The 20462-nt window shown below is 50.6% G+C and overlaps 1 protein-coding gene across 1 annotated transcript in view; it reads left to right on the plus strand.

Annotated features, from left to right (window-relative positions):
- Positions 1-20462, plus strand: part of LOC147737808 (uncharacterized) — a 450038-nt gene that overhangs the window by 240521 nt on the left and 189055 nt on the right. The window lies entirely within an intron of this gene.

The raw sequence follows: 20462 nt of genomic DNA on the forward strand, positions 1-20462 counted from the left end.
ACTGGGTTTGGGTCCAGGATTTTGTTCTCTTCGAGGAAGTTGGTTAGTTGTTTGTTGACGGCCTTTTCGTAAACGGAAGTTCTTGAGATCCTTGGGGTCCACCTTGGGTTTCTTTAGTAGGGCGTTGATCTATGTTTCCTTTCAGCTCCCCGGGAAGGTCACTGTCTCAAAGGAGATGTTGATGGTTTTCCGTAGGTCGGGTGCGATGTGCTGCTGGTTTTGTTGAAGATGTGGTGTGGGCATGGGTCTTCCGGGGATCCGAGGAGGACGGTGTTCATGATCTTGATGTTGGTCCAGGCGAGCAGGCGGTTGTTGCGGGTGGTGGTCGTTGGAGCAGGGGTGTCGGATGTTGTCGAGGTGGTGACGGTGTCGAAGCTGTTGTGGATGTCTGCGATCTTGCGATGGAAGAAGGTGGCCAGCGAGTTGGCCAGGTCTTGTGATGGTGGAATTTCTTTGGTGTTGGAGCTGCGGTTGGAGAGTTCTTTCACGATGCTGAAGAGCTCTTTGCTGTTGTGTGCGTTGTTGTCTAGTCAGTCTCTGAAGGCGGTCCTTTTGGTGGATCTGATGAGTTGGTGGTGTTGGCGAGTGGCGTTCCTGTGGGCTATGTAGCTTTCCGGTGTTTTTCGCAGGTCCAGTTTTTCTCTAGTTTACGTCAGGCTCGCTTGGAGGTCCTGGAGGTCTTCGGTGAACCAGCTGGCTCTCTTGCTGGTGTGGGTGTTGGTGGGCTTCTTGAGCGGGGTGAGGGTGTTGACGCAGTCGTTGATCCATTGTCTGAGGCTGCGGGCTGCAGCGTAGGGGTCGGTCAGGTCTGCGGGTGGGCTCTGGGCGAGGTATCTGCTGAGTGTGGTGGTGTATGGTGGGTTTCTGGAAGGTGAAGTGGATGCAGCTGTGGTCAGTCCAGTGGAGTTCGGTGGTGTGGCCGAAGAAGATGTGGGTGCTCGCAGAGAAGAAGGGGTCAAGCTTGTGGACGGCGGAGTGTGTTGGTGCTGTGACTAGTTGTCTGAGTCCGAGGTTGCTAAGGTTGTCGATCAGGGTGGAGGAGTTGGTTTCGTTGTTGTTATCGAGGTGGAATTTCAGGTCCCCGAGGAGGATGTAGTCCGTAGAGGCGAGGGCGTGTGTGCTGATAAGGTCAGTGATGGAGACGCTGAACTGTGGTCGGGGCCCGTGGGGTCTGTAGATGAGGGTGCCTCTGAGGGTGGTGTTGGGGTCAGTGTGGATATAGAAGTGCAGGTGTTCAGCGGAGCTGAGGGTGTCGTCTATGTTTGTCAACACTTTGAGAGTGCTTCTGTGGACGATGGCGATTCCTCCACCTGTCCCGTTGGTGCGGTCCTTGCGGGTGATCTTGTGGCCTTCCGGGATGGCCATGGCGATGTCAGGTGCTGAGGAGGGGGTCAGCCAGGTCTCCGTCAGGAAGGTGACGTCTGGGGCGTTGATGTTAAGTAGGTCCCAGAGTTCTCCGGCGTGTTTGCGGGTGGATCGGGTGTTGAGCAGGATGTATCTGAGGAAGTTGGGTTCTTCTGTGGGTGGGTTGGCGGGCCAGATGCTGGTAAAGTTGCAGTTCCGGCAGGAGAAGGGTCCTTCGGTGCGTTTCGGCATGGCCCGGCAGCAGTTGCGTGATCATCCTGTGTTGAGTGCGTGGAGGGTGCTGGAGCCGTAACAGAGGCAGACATTGTGGCGTTCGTGGGGGCTAGAAGTTCTGGCTCTGGGCGCGGTCCTGTCATGGACAGGTGCACATGGGCTTACCTTTGGCACGCCTTCGGCGGGCCAGCGTGCACCCGCTGCACGCGTCTGCTGTGCGGCCTCCATATAAGGGGTTAAGGGAGGGAGGTGCAGCTGGGAGGTGGGAGCGGGGCGGCGAATAGATACTAAGGGGGCATGGCCAGAAGGGAAGGCAGCTGCGGGAAAAGAAACGGCGGGAGCGGGCACAGCGGATCACAGGACAATATGGGAGAGAAAAAACACAGAAGGAATGAAGTTACAACAATGGCACTGGGAGGCAAGAACAGCAGTGGAAAAACAGCTGCAGTGGTGCAGAGGAGCAGCAGTGGGGAGCGGCCTACCCTGAACCAGGGTCAAGGGTCGTCACTGTCTGCTCAGCCCTGGTCAATTGTCGTTCTGCGTCATCATCTGTTGTGGCCAGTATTGTCACTATCCGCTCCGCCCTAGTCAGGTGTTGTTCTGCGTCATCATCTGTTGTGGCCAGTATTGTCACTGCCCTGTCTGCCCTGGTAAGGTGTTGTTCCGCATCATCATCTGTTGTGGCCAGTATGGTCACTGTCCAGTCCGCCTTGGTGAGGTTTCGTTCTGCATCATCATCTGTTGTGACCAGTATTGTCACTGTACACTCCGCCCTGGTCAGGTGTCGTTCTGCGTCATCATCTGTTGTGGCCAGTATTGTCACTATACACTCCGCCCTGGTCAGGTGTTGTTCCGCGTCATCACCTGCTGTGGCCAGTATTGTCACTGTCCGCTCTGCCCTGTTCGGGTGTTGTTCCGTGTCATTGTCTGCTGTGGCCCGTATTGTCACTATACACTCTGCCCCGGTCAGGTGTCGTTTCGCGTCATCATCTGTTGTGTAAATGTGGTCAATGTAAGATGGCGCCTCTGGATCTCCATAATTGATTCTGCAAATAATCCAGGACTATTTTTATACTTATACTGGCAATCATGTATAACAGACTGAGAAAAAGGTTAGATACTCCCTTTCAGGCACTATGTTTTGTCTGGAAAGTCCATTGTACAGCATATGAGAGTGTGTGTGACTTTAATTTAAAACTATTCTGTATGTTCAATCAGGTTTTAAAACTGGAAAAAGAAGATTATTCAATGTACAACTACAAGGCATTATAATGCCATGATATTCAGCTGAAGCCAGATTACTTTAATGTTGTGTTTGCTTCTGGCTTCAGAGGATATTGAGCCTGTGTTTGAGGCTCAGCAATGACATGTAGAATAGATTCTTTAACCCCCCTCTTCATGGTTTCTATATAGCCCTGGAGCCTGCTTTAAAGCTCACTCACAGGCATACTTTTCCCTCAGGTCCTCCGGTTTGTAGGAGGAAAATGCTTACAATTTTACCTCCTCTTCTCCTGACGGCGCATCCCTTATAAACGCTGGATGACTGTGACCCTCTGCAAGAAGGATGTTGTCGGCAGCTGATAAATGCAGGTAGGATATTGCTTTAAATGTGTGTATATATCGCACTCAATTAGTATTTTTACAATTTGAACACTATCTGGAGGATTTACATGTCCATCAGAGTTTCAGACTGTATGTATTCTTCAGTCTGATTCGCCAACAGAAGTTCTCGAAGAGTCTGGTGCACTATTTTCACTTCAGCTGGGCTGTCCACCAGCGCCGTCATCCAAGTCCTGTTCCACAGAAGTATCCGTAGTTTGCAGGTCATTTTCTTTAGTTAATCAAGTTTCTTTCTTTCTTTTCAAAGTGAGTTATAGAGTTCAACCTTTCTCTTCCTTCTTTACACTAACCTCAGAATCTTGTCCTGATTCGTCTTTCTGATTAGTACACTCACTTTTTCTGTGGTATTTGGTCCGTCCATTCCTCTTGGCTCAAAAAGAATGAGAAGTAATGCTATTAGAATACAGATGCCAGTGTGGCTTTTATATTTTTGTATGGTCCGTCAAATTGTATCTACCTTGGCTGGACTTCGTAGTTGATGGAAATCCAGTTCTTTTCTTTTTGTGTTACTGTCTTTTGTGTGTTTATATGTACTTTCTATTCTCTGGTGTAGTTTTTTTCTCAACAGAACCCTCAGTCTTCATTTTTCGCTGTGAGGTGCGGTTTGATGACTCATGACCCCAAGGTGTCACGCCCACAGAAGCATATGTTTCAAAATCATTTTAGGAGGCTCCTGTTCACACTCTTGAACAGGGATTACTGTAGCCTCTGGCGCATAGCCAAAGCCGCTGCTTCTCGGCTCAGCATGATTGAGGAAAACTGTTATAAGATTTCCCATTCATTTAATTCCTAGATCTAGGGAGTGTGCAGCCTTGTACTCATTTGTTCTTGCCTTAGTACATCAGGTAGTACCGCCCATGACGGCGTGCCATGGGTAGTACGGTTGATACTTCATCTCATTCCTAGATCTAGGTAGGGTGCAGCCTTGTACTCATTTGTACTTTCCTTAGTACATCGGGTAGTACTGCCCATGACGGCTTGCCATGGGTAGTACGGTTGATACCTCATCTCATTCCTAGATCTAGGGAGGGTGCAGCCTTGTACTCATTTGTACTTTCCTTAGTACATCGGGTAGTATCGCCCATGACGGCGTGCCATGGGTAGTACGTTTGATACCTTATCTCATTCCTAGATCTAGGGAGGGTGCAGCCTTGTACTCATTTGTACTTTCCTTAGTACATCGGGTAGTACTGCCCATGACGGCTTGCCATGGGTAGTACGGTTGATACCTCATCTCATTCCTAGATCTAGGGAGGGTGCAGCCTTGTACTCATTTGTACTTTCCTTAGTACATCGGGTAGTACCGCCCATGACGGCGTGCCATGGGTAGTACGGTTGATACTTCATCTCATTCCTAGATCTAGGGAGGGTGCAGCCTTGTACTCATTTGTACTTTCCTTAGTACATCGGGTAGTACTGCCCATGACGGCTTGCCATGGGTAGTACGGTTGATACCTCATCTCATTCCTAGATCTAGGGAGGGTGCAGCCTTGTACTCATTTGTACTTTCCTTAGTACATCGGGTAGTATCGCCCATGACGGCGTGCCATGGGTAGTACGTTTGATACCTTATCTCATTCCTAGATCTAGGGCTGGTGCAGCCTTGTACTCATTTGTACTTTCCTTAGTACATCGGGTAGTACTGCCCATGACGGCTTGCCATGGGTAGTACGGTTGATACCTCATCTCATTCCTAGATCTAGGGAGGGTGCAGCCTTGTACTCATTTGTACTTTCCTTAGTACATCGGGTAGTATCGCCCATGACGGCGTGCCATGGGTAGTACGTTTGATACCTTATCTCATTCTAGATCGAGGGAGGGTGCAGCCTTGTACTCATTTGTACTTTCCTTGGTACATCGGGTAGTACCGCCCATGACGGCGTGCCATGGGTAGTACGGTTGATACTTCATCTCATTCCTAGATATCGGGCTGGTGCAGCCTTGTTCTTATTTGTTCTTGCCTTAGTACATCGGGTAGTATCGCCCATGACGGCGTGCCATGGGTAGTACGGTTGATACTTCATCTCATTCCTAGATCTCGGGAGGGTGCAGCCTTGTACTCATTTGTTCTTGCCTTAGTACATCGGGTAGTACCGCCCATGACGGCGTGCCATGGGTTGTACGGGTGATACTTTATCTCAATCCTAGATCTAGGGGGGGTGCAGCCTTGTACTCATTTGTTCTTGCCTTAGTACATCGGGTAGTACCGCCCATGACAGCGTGCCATGGGTAGTACGGTTGATACTTCATCTCATTCCTAGATATCGGGCTGGTGCAGCCTTGTTCTTATTTGTTCTTGCCTTAGTACATCGGGAAGTATCGCCCATGACAGCGTGCCATGGGTAGTACGGTTGATACTTCTTTTTATTCCTAGATCTAGGGCTGGTGCAGCCTTGTACTCAATTGTTCTTGCCTTAGTTCATCAGGTAGTACCGCCAATGAGGGTGTGCCTTGCGTAGCAGTGTAGATACTTTCCCAGGTGTTGTACGCCCTGAAGATGGCACCATTCCGAGGGGACGTCTCATCACCACAATGCTGCTCGTGGGTTGGTGTTGCAAGCGATTCAAAAGGCAGTTTTGTTGCTTTTAACGGGTACTTTGCCCATAGTGGCGCTTATAGTCCATGGACTGATTAATTGTATGGAACCCTGTGTCTTTGGTACATGTCCTACTTGACACGCTCTGCCTGCTTTGTTCTGCAAAACATTCTGCCTGAGTCACCTATACAGGATACTGTGTGTACCGAGCCAGTACGGTATCAGGTGCCCTCCGCTTTAGGGAACCCTGTCTGACATTCTGAGGTATGTGGGGGCTAAGTGACCCACAAACCAATCTTGTGAACTGGAGGGGTGAAAGGGTCCTCCGGGCCATAATATGCTTGGGGCTGAGTAGGAACGGCTGCATCTTTGAAAGAGTGGAAAGCCCAGTACCGGCATCTATAGGATCAAAGTACACTCATGAATAATACATTTCAAAGACATACACTGCATGTGCATGTACAACAAATGTTACTGCACCCCTGTGCTCAGGGTTGCCTCTGTCTTCACAATGTTGTGTAACTTCTGCCCTGTAATTGATTCCAATCAAACCAGGAGCTCCCTGTTTAAAGAACCATTTCAACTAACGAAAGATCCAATGTGCAAATACTACAGATTTGTTTGGATTAGTAGTTGTGTGCTGAAAAATTCCCCTAATGGTCAGCTCTGGAAAAAAAATCTACCTGAAATGTTTGTTGACAGCTCACATAAACCCCTTAAATGCTGGCCCTTTCTCCTCCTCTCGCCCACATGACGAGCACTTTTTTAGATATTTAGGGTAGCTCGTTGTTGTTCTTTTTGCCTTGAACTCTGATATAATGGTAGTGATTTCTGGTCTCTGCGCACTTTAGCACTGTGGCTCAGTGTAAAGTGTGTGCGCTCTCTGAGTGTGTGTATGGGGGAATGCATGGGGGATATGTGTGTCCATGGTAGTTCCTGATGTGAGAGGAGTGCAGGGGCGAGTTTGGTATGTGTGAACTCGTGAGATTACGTGCGCGGATTTATTGTGACTAGTGTAGAATTGCCACTTTTAGAAGTTGGCATTTCTGTGTGCAGTGAATGGGAATTTGCTGTCTGGCTTGTGATTGACAGGAGCTGGCTGGTGTGCTTGGCTCCAGGAATCAGGATGGGTCTGCCCGGTGGTGAATGGCGAGATCTGCATGTAGATGGGAGGGAAGAGGTGCACCTGGGACCTGAATAGGGCTGGGCCTTCCCTCTACAATGCTGGCATCACCTCCTGTGGTGCGTCTGATGTCCCTGGCCTGTCCTGTGGATAGAGAGGGGAGCTGAGCAAAACAAAGTGCTCCCCAACCAGTTGTAATTTGGCAGCGATGGGGTTAGCATTAGCTGAAGCCATCCTGTATTTAGAAGTTATCTTGTCCGTTTTGTGGAATCCATTTTGTATTTCTTGCAGCCATCTTGTTTGCCATGTGCTACCGTGTGCTCACCATGCGCTGTCCTACCTTGCTGTTGTCTGCCCTTGAAATCTGCCTAGAAACAGGTTATATTTAGCCTCTTCTGCTTCGCACATGCTCAGTTGAGCTTGCAGCTGTCCATGCAGCTGTCCCTAGTTTGTAAATGGCAGCATGTGTTCACCAGAATTAGCAACTGTTAGCTCCTCCCACTCGTTGACTGTGCATTTTCTGTATGACCTTATATAATACCTAAAACCTGCATTTTGTACTTGTACCGCCTTCTTTTGAGCCATGTGTGGGTATAAAAGGACCAAGCTCCTTCCATTCAGGGTGCTACTTCATACATTACTGAAGGGTGTTGTGTGAATGTAGTTCCACCTCATGAGGTTTATTGAATCTTGTATTTTTTGTTCCAGTTTCTGTGCCAACTTCTATTCTATGGTCTGAGGACTAGGCCTTGCTGAGGCTTACTACTACAAATTGGCGCTCCAACGCGGGGCTCATTGGCGACTCGGATGCCCAAAGGAGTGGTCAAAACGAAGGATTGGAATCTTGCTTTGGACGCGATCGCTGCCCGAGGCGACCCGAGTCTTGGCAGCCACGGCGTTTTTCCTTACATTCTGATCTGACCATCCAGGTGGTGCCGGTCCTCGACTGAGATCTCTTCTGTTGATTCACGTGCAGTGACCAGTTGGTCGATTTGAGAACTTGGCAGTTGGAATCTGGACACCAATTGATTGGTAAGAGTTGTTGGATGCAACACTTGCTGTTGGTTTTTTATGCCTTGGATTGGTAAGGTAGTTTAGTAACGCTTACTGTGGCTATTGATTTGTAGCATTGGCCAATATTTGTATTTGAAATTCGTAATATATATATTGCAATTTATATAGGCAGGTAGTGATGAGATTTTTCCTCTACTTTGAATTGATTTGAACGGCGCAACGTACGAAGAGTACCTTAAGCGCTACTTTGATTATAATACTTCATATTCTGCACTACTTTTGGCATGCCTGTTTTTAGCACACTTAGTAGGATATGTTGCTTTTGTAGTGGTACCAGTTTGAGACTCGATGAAGCACAACCGGCCCACCCGGAGGGGACGCCTAATAAGGACATGTATATTAAGTATGGTATTTCTTCTATAATGTACAGCACGTTATGGAATAAATATACTAGGAAGGATCCTGAGTTGCGTTGGCCTACGCATGGGTCATTTGATTTATGAAAGATTCAGTATGTGGAACAATGTAAGTTTAGGCGAAAGGCTAGGCACGATATGTTTGACTGTGTACGAATGTGGGAGACAGAAGTACGTGAACGAATGAAGCGTGAGCAAGCCTTGATTGAAAAAGAACAGCGAAAGAACATTTATGCGAAGGCATTAGATTTGAAAAATACAGAACTGAAAGAACTAAAAGAGAGGGAAGATAGGGAGCGCCATTTACAGGTAACTGGCCAATACGCTGTTAGGCAACCCCTTTATCCTATCCTTAATAAACCGCAAGATGATTCCCTTTTATTAGATCGTTCTCTGCCTCCATATACTCTCCCTTCTGCGCCTCATGAGTCGGATGAGGATTCCGCCACAGATCAGGACAAAACATGGGAAACTCGCTCTATGTTACCAGTAGCATGTTCCGGAGAGCTTAGATCGGATTCTCGTAAAGCCGCCCATAACACTGATTCTGCTTCTGATATATTAGATCACATAAAGGATTGGCAGGAAAGGGAGCAAATATATTTCACAGAGGTGTTTGCCGCGGAAGATGTTGAATGGTTTAGGAAACATTCAGAGGAATTGGAGCCTGTTGATGTAGCAAATGATTGTAAGCAAATGTATGATGGTCTTTTTGTCTTTTCTCAGGTGGCTGACTATCAGGCGTTTGGTTAAATTACGTGTTGAGGCGGTCCGTTTGCGAGAGGAGAAAAAGGCAGCAGACGCAGCTGCACAAATGTCTCAGACCGGCGTGACACAAGCTCTATCTTCAGATAAGACTATGATAGTTCATGCGAAACCTATGCGGGAAGCCGCACCTTTGTATGTTTCTCCTAAAGGAGCGGGTATGAGTGATGATAAGACTTCCGCGGATGAAAAAGGTTATTTTATTTATAATTGGGTTTACACACCTTGGAATAGAGGGGATGTTATGGCTCTTAAAACTGCATTACCTGATCCGGGGAAAAAATCCAGCAGCTTTTTATGAGGAAGTTGAGGGTGCCATTAGTTCCTGTACTATGACTCTGCCTGATATTCATTTGTTTTTCGGATTGATATTACCCCCTGACATGTGGAGAACTGTTAGTAAAGTTGATGATAATGCGACTTTTGGGGCATTATAGAATCAATCAATCAATCAAGAAATGTATAGAGCGCGCTACTCACCCGTAGGGGTCTCAAGGCGCTGGGGGGAGGGTGGGTGGTGCTGCTACTGCTCGAACAGCCAGGTCTTGAGGTGTCTCCTGAAGGTGATGTGGTCCTGGGTCAGACGTAGGTCGGCGGGGAGAGAGTTCCATGTCTTGGCGGGCAGGTAGGAGAACGATCTTCCTCCGGTGGTGGTTCTGCGGATCCATAGGATGGCGGCGAGGGCGAGGGTGTCGGAGCGGAGCTGGCGGGTTGGAGTGTAGAAGGTGAGGCGTCTGTTGAGGTATTCAGGTCCGGCGTTGTGGAGTGCTTTGTGTGCGTGGGTGAGGAGCCTGAAAATTATTATTTTGTTGACGGGGGGCCAGTGCAGGTCTCTCAGGTGGGCGGTTATGTGGCCGTGTCAGGGGATGTCCAGGATGAGGCGTGCAGATGCGTTCTGTATGCGCTGGAGTCTGTTCTGAAGTTTTGCAGTGGTTCCTGCGTATAGGGAATTTCCATAGTCCAACCGCTGGTGACAACGGCCTGGGTGACCGTCCTTCTCGTTTCGGTGGGGATCCACCTGAAGATCCTTTGAAGCATGCGCAGGGTGTTGAAGCATGAGGACGAGATGGCGTTGACTTGTTGGGACATGGTGAGCGAGGAGTCCAAGATGAATCCTAGGTTGCGTGTATGGTCCATGGGTGTCGGTGGGGAGCCCAGCACGGTGGGCCGCTAGGAGTCGTTCCAGTCAGATTGTGATGTTCCCAGGATGAGGACCTCCGTTTTGTCTGAGTTTAGCTTCAGGCAGATATATTTCATCCATTCCGCGACGCCTTTCATTCCTTTCTGGAGGTTGATTCTGGCGGTGGCTGGGTCTTTGGTGAGCGAGAGGATCAGCTGGGTGTCGTCGGTGTAGGTGATGATGTTGAGGTTGTGTTTGCGTACGATGGCGGCGAGGGGGCTCATGTAGACATTGAAGAGGGTCGGGCTGATTGAGGAGCCTTGGGGTACGCCGCAGATGATTTTGGTTGCCGAGGACCGGAAGGGAGGGAGGCCGACTCTCTGGGTTCTGTCGGAGAGAAATGAGGTGATCCATTCCAGGGCCTTTCCTTGGATCCCTGCGTTGTGGAGGCGGGATCTTAGAGTTTGGTGGCAGACGGTATCGAAGGCGGTAGAGAGGTCTAGAATGATGAGGGCGGCGGTTTCCCTGTTGTCGAGCATGGTCCTGATGACGTCGGTGGCTGCAATGAGGGTGGTCTCGGTGCTGTGGTTGGCTCGGAAGCCGGACTGGGAAGTGTCGAGGGAGCCCTTAGCCTCGAGGAAGGTGGTCAGCTGTTTGTTGACGGTTTTCCCGATGATCTTCTCTGGGAAGGAAAGAAGGGAGATGGGCCGGAAGTTCTTTAGATCCTTTGGGTCCGCTGTGGGTTTCTTCAGTAGGGCGTTGATCTCGGCATGCTTCCAGCTCTCTGGGAAGGTGGCGGACAGGAAGGAGTTGTTCATGACGTTCCGGAGGTGGGGTGCGATGATGGTGTCTGCTTTGTTGAATATGTGGTGAGGGCAGGGGTCTGATGGTGAGCCAGAGTGGATGGTGTTCATGACGTGGGTGGTGTTCTCGATGCTGAGGTAGATACAGGTGTTAAGAGTGTCGGTGGGGGGCGTTGGCTCAGTGGCTGGTAGTGGGGTCTGGGTTGAAGCTGTTGTGTATGTCGGTGATCTTGCGGTGGAAGTAGGTGGCGAGGGAGTCGCACATGTCTTGCAAGGGTGGGATGTCGTTGGAGTTGGCGGTGGGGTTGGAGAGTTCTTTCATGATGCTCAAGAACTCCCTGCTGTTGTGCACGTTGTTATCTACGTGTTCTTTGAAAGCGGTCCTTTTGGTGGTGCGGATCCGTTGGTGGTGTTTGCGGGTGGCGTTGTTGAGGGCTGTTGAGGTCGTAGCGCCATGATTTCTTTGTGTTCTTGAGGTCATCTGTGAACCAGGTGGCTTTCTTGTTGCTAGGCTTTACGGAGGTGTTTTTTAGTGGGGGATCTGTTGTGGGTGGTGGTGGGATGTGGTCTTCTGGAAGGTGAAGTGGACGCAGCTGCGGTCTGTCCAGTGTAGGCCGGTGGTGTGGCTGAAGGAGACGTTGTTGCTGGCGAAGAAAATGGGATCCAGCGTGTGACCGGCGAGGTGGGTTGGGGTGGTCACCAGTTGCTTGAATTTATTTATTTATTTATTTATTTGCAAGCTTGTACAGCGCTGGGAATCGACTCCCTGGGGAGTATCTCCGCGCCTTTGGCGTCATCAGAAAGCAAATAGCCCTGTCATGTGTTTATTTAATGTTCAACCAAAATCAATAGTTAAACAGGAAAGTTTTTAGTTTTTTCCTGAAGGGAAAATGTTCCCTGCATGCTCTGATTTCGAATGGTAGTTCATTCCAAATTTTCGGGCCTGCCACTGACGAAGCTCTTCCACCTTGTCGTGTCTTCCAGAATCTGGGGACGCATAGCAATTCACGGTCTCCAGATCTCAGGGATCTTGCCGGGATGTATGGGATGAATTGCTTAGTTAGATAATCCGGGCCTCTGCCGGAAAGGCACTTGTGAATGATGCAACAAGTTTTGAAGATCACTCTTTGTTTTACCGTGAGCCAGTGGAGTTTTTTAAGAAGGGGCTTTGAAGGAGTCCGGGCCGGGGCATTGAGAACAAGGCGTGCAGCCGTGTTCTGCACAACTTGAAGTCTGGCGATGAACCCCTCATTGGCGGCTAGCAGCAAACCATTACAGTAGTCCAGTCTACTCAGCACGAGCGACTGAACTAAGGTTTTCCTGGTGGTATCAGGTAACAGGGGGAACACCCTTCGGAGAAGCCCAATAACATGAAAGCAGGAGCTCACTACTTGAGTAGCGTGATGTTTTAGAGTGAGCTCCTGACCCAGTTTGACTCCTAGATCTTTCACTACCTTTTTTGGTTCCGGGACTGGGCCTAGATCACAAGGCCACCAGTCAGGAGTCCACAGACGTTTGGCTTCCCCAAAGAGCATCACCTCCGTCTTGTACGTTACACTGAAGGAAGTTTGCTGCCATCCAATGTGCCACTTCTTTCATCCCTTGGGCGAAGGAGTGACGCACTTCAGGAGTCATGATTTTAAACGGAAAGAGGAGTTGAGTATCGTCTGCATACGATACGGGGATAAACCCGTGGGATCTCATGATGTTAGCTAGGGGTGCCACATAGATGTTAAATAATGTTGGGCTCAAGCAGGAGCCCTGTGGCACCCCCTTTGAGATCTCCACCTCCTCTGACTGGTAAGAACCAAGTATGACTCTCTGAGTGCGTTTGGTGAAAAAGCTCCTTAACCAGGCCAGCGCCTTGCCTCCCAGACCGATGTCAACTAGTCTGGTGGTCATAATATCATGTGACACAGTGTCAAACGCCGCTGACAAATCTAATAACACCAGGATAACGAATCCGAGGTTGGCGAGGTTTTCAAGTAGGGTGGTGGTGTTCTTGTCGTTGTTGGTCTCCAGGTGGAAGTTCAGGTCGCCCAGGAGAATGTAGTCTGCGGAGTTGAGGGCATGAGCACTGATCAAATCGGCGATGGCTTCGCTGAATTGTGTGCGTGGTCCCAGGGGTCTGTAGATGAGGGTTCCTCTGAGGGTGGTCTTGGGGTCGGTGTGGATCTGGCAGTGTAGATGTTCGGCAGAGGGGAGAGCGTCCTCGGTGCTGCTCATGACTCTGATCGAGTTCCTGTGGATGATGGCGATTCCTCCTCCGGTTTGGTTGATGTGGTCCTTCCGGGTGATCTTGTAGCCGTCCGGGATGGCTACGGCGATGTCGGGGGCTGAGGAGGTGTTCATCCAGGTTTCTTTGAGGAAGGCGACTTCCGGTGCAGTTGTGTCGAGGAGGTCCTGGAGTTCGATGGCGTGTTTGTTGATGGAGCGGGTGTTGAGAAGGATGCACTTGAGGTGATTGTTGTTGCATGCTCCAGAGGGCGGGGTGGCGGTGCGGAGGCAGGTGAAGTTGCAAGTTCGGCAGGAGAAGGGTCCGTGGGTGCGCTTCGGGGTGGCTAGGTAGCAGGTGGATGATCGGCCGGTGTTGAGTGCGTGGAGGGTGGCGGTGTCGTAGCTCAGCCTGGTTGTATGGCTCCTGTGTGGGTCAGGGGTTATTGCACTGGGCGCAGTCCAGGCACGGACAGGCGCAGAGGGGCTAGGCTTCTAAATGGAAGGACTTAGAACGACTGGATGTAGAAATGGAACCTGCACAGAAACCATGTCAGTTAATTCTAGATCTCCCCACAGCTATATTAGTTAAATTAAAGATGATTATCCCCCCTAAAAAGATAGATTGGACTATATTGGCATCATGTAAGCAAAAGGATTCTTTACACGCTTTGAGGAGGCATTCCACAATTTTAGTGGCCAGTCATTAACGGATAACACAGGCAGACATCTGTTCATAGATAAATATGTTTCCAACTTGTTGCCAGGAATAGCTAGTCGCCTAAAGGCCAGTGAGAGCTCATGGACTACCTCTTCTCCGGTTTCTCTTTTGACTATGGCTCAGTATTATGAACGCCAGGAGTTAGAGGCGAAGGGCTGTGAGGATTAAAAGACGAAAGACTTAAAAACTAAGGTTATGATGGCTCAGGCTTATGGTCCGCCTTTCAGAGGTAATGATAGAGGTAGATGTGGCTCTTATGGTTCGTCTTTTACTCGTTCAAATTTGTCCATTTGCTAGTGTGCATACTGCAGGCAGTTTGGACATTGGATTTCATATTGTCCGGTGCTGCGTGCTCAGCAGTGTCCACGTGGTCGGGAACAAATGAGAAATCGCTCAGGATATTCAGGGCCTAGAGAGAGCACAGGTGATTGTGCTAGGTTTGATGCTAATACACATGGGCAGGATGGGTTTAACACGTTTGATAGGCAAAATCAATATCAAATGTCCGACTATGTGCCGTCTGATTTTCAAGATTCTGCTTATGCATAGGATTGCCTAGGATGGGGTAAGGAATCAGTTGAAGTTCCAGTAGATCAGAAGGGTCCCTATGTTACAGCACATTTTTTAGAATTGGGGTCTCTGGTTGGCACAGGTAAGTACTTGTGACAAGCAGGGACCCTCTCCTCTAGTCAGGGTAAGGGGATTACCCTCTAAAAATACCCCCTGCTCACCCTCTAGGCAGTGTGGCGCGAGCAGACAAGGCTTATCTCAGAGCGTTATGGGTTAAGCATTTGTGAACACATACAGTAATTCCGTGACAACACCACACATGGACACCACACCAGGTTTTGTATAAAAATAAGTATCTTTTATATAAAGGCCAAGCACAAGACCAAATAACGTAAAAATAGGCCACAATACTGTTAGGAATGCAGTTCTTGGTTAAAAATGTGCAGTTTTTCAGTTCTGTGCACTTCGCGCTGTCTGTGCGTCTCTCACAGGGACGAAACTTACCTAGGCAGAGTCAAATAGGCGCCGCGGACTCTCGGGTCCGGTGGTTATAGAACCGCAGTGCGAGGCGTACAGTTACCTTAGAACGATGCGGACGAGGCACTGTGGAAGTGGAGGCGAACCAGGAGCGTTGTTGGCCCTGCTGCGGTGCGGACCCCGGCTCTCTGTCGGCGTCTCGTGTGAGGCATAGAGCAGGGGCCACGGGGAGCGAGTCGGACAGTCCTAGACTTTCCAGCGTCCACATCTGGTGCTTTGTGCGCGTCGTGCCTTCAGAGCGGGGATGCCATTTAGTTCCAAGCAGTGCGGTGCGGGGCAAACTGTACGCTGCAAGCGTGCGAGCCGTACTCCGCCCTGCGGTGCGCTGCATACTTCAGAAGGCCAGCGGCTCGGACACGGCGAGCGATGCGGCTGGAAGGGGGGAAGGTGATGCGGTGTGCGGTGCAGCCCAGCTAGCTTACGGTACGAGCTACGACTTGTAAAGAGAGCGGAGTCACACGGTTCAGTGGCGGCAGCGGCACAGGTTCCACGGCAGTCAGGGCTTCGAGGCGCACTTTAGATCGCAGGTCTAGCAGTCCCGGGAAAACGGCAAATTCCAGCAGCTCTATGTGAAGGCGTTGGGAGTCCAATAGTCCTGGGACTCCGTTCAGGGGGCAAGCTCACTCACAAGCCCTTGGAGATCTTAAAAGAACAAGTTGAAATAAAGTATTTTCCAATCTTTTCCTCTCTGCTCGCAGCAAGGCAACCACTGCAGGCCAATCCCCCAGGTCAGGGACAGTATTCCTCCTGGCATTTTTCCCAGTTCCTTCTCGTCGGGCAGAGGTTCTTCTTGTTTCAGCAGGATCTAATTTCTTGGGAGCAGGGTCCCAATATTTATACCACAATTCTAATGTTCTTTGAGGCCAGGGGGCCTTTGCCTAGCTCAGTCCAGTTTTTGAGCACTTTGTTGACATGATTCTGACTTCTTCTTTCAGTGTGCAGGGCAGAGACATAAGACGCTCCACAGGAGGTGGAGCCAGCATTGTGGTGGCAGAGCACAGCCCTATTCAGAGTATAGGTGCACTCCGCCCACCCATCCGGATGTAATCTTCCTATTCACCACCTGACTGCCCAGCCTGTCTCCTGGAATCCCCCAGCCCTGTCACTCACAGAAACTAGACAGCAGATACACATCATAGCAGAGGCGGGCTGAAATTGTTAGGCAAGCAAATACCAACTTTCTAAAAGTGGTATTTGCAAACACAGAACATTAAAATAAACTTTCCTAAAAGACGTATTTTATTATTCTGAGTTCAGGCATACTAAACTCGGATTTCCACCACCTTCCCTGAATCTGTTAGGATCATAGGATGTAACAATTCCAACAGCCTATTCTGGCCTATGAGGACAGGTAGTCTTCCAATAGTGAATAACTAAAATGGCTGTAATTCACTATGAGGACATGCCACACACATCAGGGCTTGTCCTACCTTATGCTTACAATGCACCCTGCCCTTGGGCCTACCATAGGGGTGACTCACATGAAGTAAAGGGAAGATTTAGGGACTGGCAAGTGGGTGCACTTGCCCAGTCAGCATGACAATACCAGACTGCACACAGGTTCTGCAATGGCAGACCTTAGATACATTTTACAAGGCTGCTTCTGTGGGTGGCACAACCAGTGCTGCAAGCCCACTAGCAGCATTTGGACTTAAAAGCCCTGGGCACTCCTGGTGTACTTTACTGGGGTCTGACAGTAAACCAAATAAGCCAAACATGGAATCCAATCAACATATACATTTTATAGAAGGAGCACTTGCACTGTGGCACTGATTGGCAGTGGCACAGTGCTCTGAGCAGCTAACACCAGCAAAACACATGCGGCACAGTAACAAAAAGTGGAAGGGAGACCCATGCCAAGGTGCCAGGTCTAACACACATGTTTTGGGTTCTACTGATCAGTTTCTGGTTGATACAGGAGATACTCGTAGCGCTTTATCAAAACATTTGGTTCTGAGGACTCCCCTGTTTGGCTTAACCATTACATCGATAGGTTTTGATGGAACACCTTCCCTTAGCCCACTGTCACAGCCTCTTTCATTCCATGTTGACATATTACTGCTCCATGTCTGTTTTTGCTCTCTTCGAACACACCAGACAATATTGTGGGTCTTGATATGCTCAAGTACTTCAGGGCTACGATACGATGTTCTCCTGAAGGAGTACATGTTATTTTGAATGACAATTACCCCGTGATTGAGAGATCTTTTCTTGTTAAAGAGGATACTGCATTAGCTTCACTCCCTAGTACTAGATCCCGTCTAGTATCCGCGGCCAGAGACACATCCAGAGCCACCGACTTGCCCATGTTCATCTTAAAGCCAGCCACTCGCAAAAAGCGTCCAGTTCATGAATACAAGCGGGGAGGGCCCGTCTAGGATCGTCCAAGGTCAACAGGACGTCGTCCGCATAAAGACTGACCGTGTGGACGTACTGCCCCATCTTGATCCCGATCGCATCCGGGTTTTGACGGATCCTCTGGGCAAACGGCTCCATATAAAGAGCAAAGAGGAGTGGGGAAAGCGGGCATCCCTGCCTAGTGCCAAGTTCGATCGCGAAGCTACGGGAGCTGCACCCATTGACTCTCACCGTCGCCGAAGGGTACTTGTAGCAATTGAAGACCATCGAGCAGAATTTGTCACCGATACCCAGTTTCCTGAGCACCTGCTCGAGATAAGGCCAGTGAACCCTGTCGAATGCCTTCTCAGCATCCACCGCCAGCAGCATCCGTTTGCCCGGGATCCGCGAAGCTTTCTCCAAGATGTGTGCTACTCTTTTGGTGTTATCGACTGTTTGCCTACCAGGCACAAAGCCAGCTTGATCAGCCTCAACCAGACCCGGCAGAGGCAGGGCCAACCTGGACGCTAAAATCCCTGTGTATAATTTAAGGTCGACATTCAGGAGTGAGATAGGCCTGTATGAGCCGCATATGGCCCGGTCTTTACCAGGTTTCGGGATCACTGAGACCGTTGCTCTCAGCAGGTCCGGTGGGATGGCTCCCGGTTCGGAAAAGGAGTTAAACAGCCGGGTGAGAATAGGGGCCACGACTGGGCAGAAGGTTTTATAGAACAAGGACGTGTAACCGTCCGGGCCCGGAGCTTTCCCGTGTTTGAGCCTGGCTATCGCAGATATCACCTCCTCCACGTGGATGTTACGCTCGAGGTATTCCGCTTGAGCGGGGTCCAGCGCCGGAAGGGCCACTGACTCCAGATATTCCGAGGCATCCTGCGTCGAGGGGGGTTCTCCCGTGTATAGCGCTTCGTAGAAACTACAAAAAGTTTCCGCAACCGCGGCGTCATCAGAAACCGCCACCCCATCAGCACCTAATAGTTCCTTCACCACGTTACGTTGGTGCGCGATACAAAGCCTATTTGCCAAGAGTTTGCCACACCTATCCCCACCCGTGTAGAACGCATGTTTCAGACGCAACGCTGCGTATTCCGCCCTATCCATGTCCAGCGCCGACAGGAGCTTCCTGGCAGCCTTCAACTGCCTCCATACCCTTGGAGCTCCAGTACGGCGATCGACCTGCTCCAGTTCCTGGACCTGGGAAGTCAGCTCCTCCCTCTTGCGCTGTCTCTCTCTATTTTCTGCTGAGGAGATGGAGATGAACTCCCCCCTGAGAACCGCCTTCAGCGCCGCCCACTGTGTCGCCGGTGAAGTGTCCGAGATATCATTGTGTGCCTGGTATTCCCAAATCGCCTCCTCAATATGCTTCACAACCGTCTTTTTGTGCAGGAGGGTGTCCCTGAGGCGCCACACTCCCCGAGAGGGGGAGGCCGTCGGCCACGCAAATGTGCCCACGACCGGCGCATGATCAGACAGTGACAGGACCCCAATGTCCGCAGCCGTAGCAGCGGCACGCATCGGTCCACTAACCAATAAGTAGTCCAACCGTGCGTAGGTCCGGTGCGCATGCGAATAATAGGAATAGTCCCTATCCGTGGGGTGGAGGGTGCGCCAAAGATCATGCAGATCCATGTCAGTGATTCGGGCCTTCCCAGCCTGTGAAAGTTCCCTAGTCTGCGGGAATCGCTGCGCTGATCTGTCTAGTGCAGAATCAAAGACTATATTTAAATCGCCCAAAAGTATGACATGTCGATCAGGGGAGGCAGTCACGTCTACCAGCACCGAGTCTAGAAAGCGCTCTTGGTGGTCATTTGGGCTATATAAGGAGCCAATAGTGAACAACGTGTCCCCCAGGCAGAGGCGGTATGCCAAAAGCCTCCCCTTCTGTTCCGCAAATTTGTACAACACCTCCCCCCTGAAGGAGCTCGCTAGCAGAATAGCTACCCCCGCGGTCTTAGACGCAGCAGAGGAGAAAAACTGAGTTGGGAACTTAGCAGAGCGCATTCTGTGACAATCCCGTGATAATAAATGGGTTTCCTGTAGGAGGCATATATCGGCCTGCGTCCCCTCCAGCAGAGATAAGATCGTCCTTCGCTTCACAGGGTTATTCAGACCCTTAACATTAAGGGTCACTACCTTCAGGGACGACATACCCCCAAGGGACCGGAGGCGCTATGCCGCGGGCAGACAATAAGCGGGGGGGGCGCAGGACAGCAGCGCAGGACAAGCAAAATAGGACCAAGCGATAACATTTGAGATATTGGACGGTACCCCCTCAACCCCTGAACAACTCCCAACCCCTCCCCAAACTAACCCATGGCAGCTAGCCATTTCCCCACTCATGCACAAACAACCCATTGTCCCAGTCAAGTCCCAAAACGGACAAGTCTGTGGAAAGTACCAAAAGTGGACGTCCGGCCACTCGCTCTCCCCGCCTCTCCCCCGACCCTCCCTCCGACCCCCAAACCTGGCACTAAAGAAGCTATGTCCATCTCCCCCCGGAGTGAGTCTACGCCGTCAAGGCGACACCGTTCGTGGCGGCCGAGTCCCTGGCCGCTTCTCTCAGAGCGCTGGCCATGTCTGCTCTAATAGTGGGCAAGTCCGGTCGTCCAGCACCCGCCGCCGATCTCCTCCTCGCTGATCGCCGTCGGCCTCCTCTATCAGAACGCCTCCAGCCTGGTGTCGCTCCATCCTCTTCCGTGGCCGTGAGACCCAGGACACCGCAGACATCTTGCAAGGAACGCAGCTGGTGTAGCACCCCGTTCCAACGGAATATCAAGCGAAAGGGATGCCCCCAAGAGTACGGCGTCTCATGCTCCCGCAGGAAATCCGTTGCAATTTTGACGGACCTTCGCTTCTGTAGCGTGATAGCAGACAGGTCCTGAAACAGCGCCACAGGCCGTTCTCGGAAGGTCAATGGTTGCTTTCTGCGAGCCTCGGCCATGATGCGCTCCTTCACCGGGAAGTCCGGGAGGTAGGCCAAGATGTCTGGTGGAGGTGCCGTCGACTGTCGCTGCCGGCCGACTCTATGGGCCCTGTCGATGCGGATAGGGAAGTCCGCGGGCTCTCCCAGAATCTCCCGGAACAAGTCTTTCAGGTAGCCCATCAGGTCCGCCCCCTCATCCGCGGATGGCACACCTCGTACCCGTATGTTGT

Source organism: Lissotriton vulgaris, chromosome 1_1 (assembly GCF_964263255.1).
Source record: "Lissotriton vulgaris chromosome 1_1, aLisVul1.2, whole genome shotgun sequence".
NCBI lineage: Eukaryota > Metazoa > Chordata > Amphibia > Caudata > Salamandridae > Lissotriton > Lissotriton vulgaris.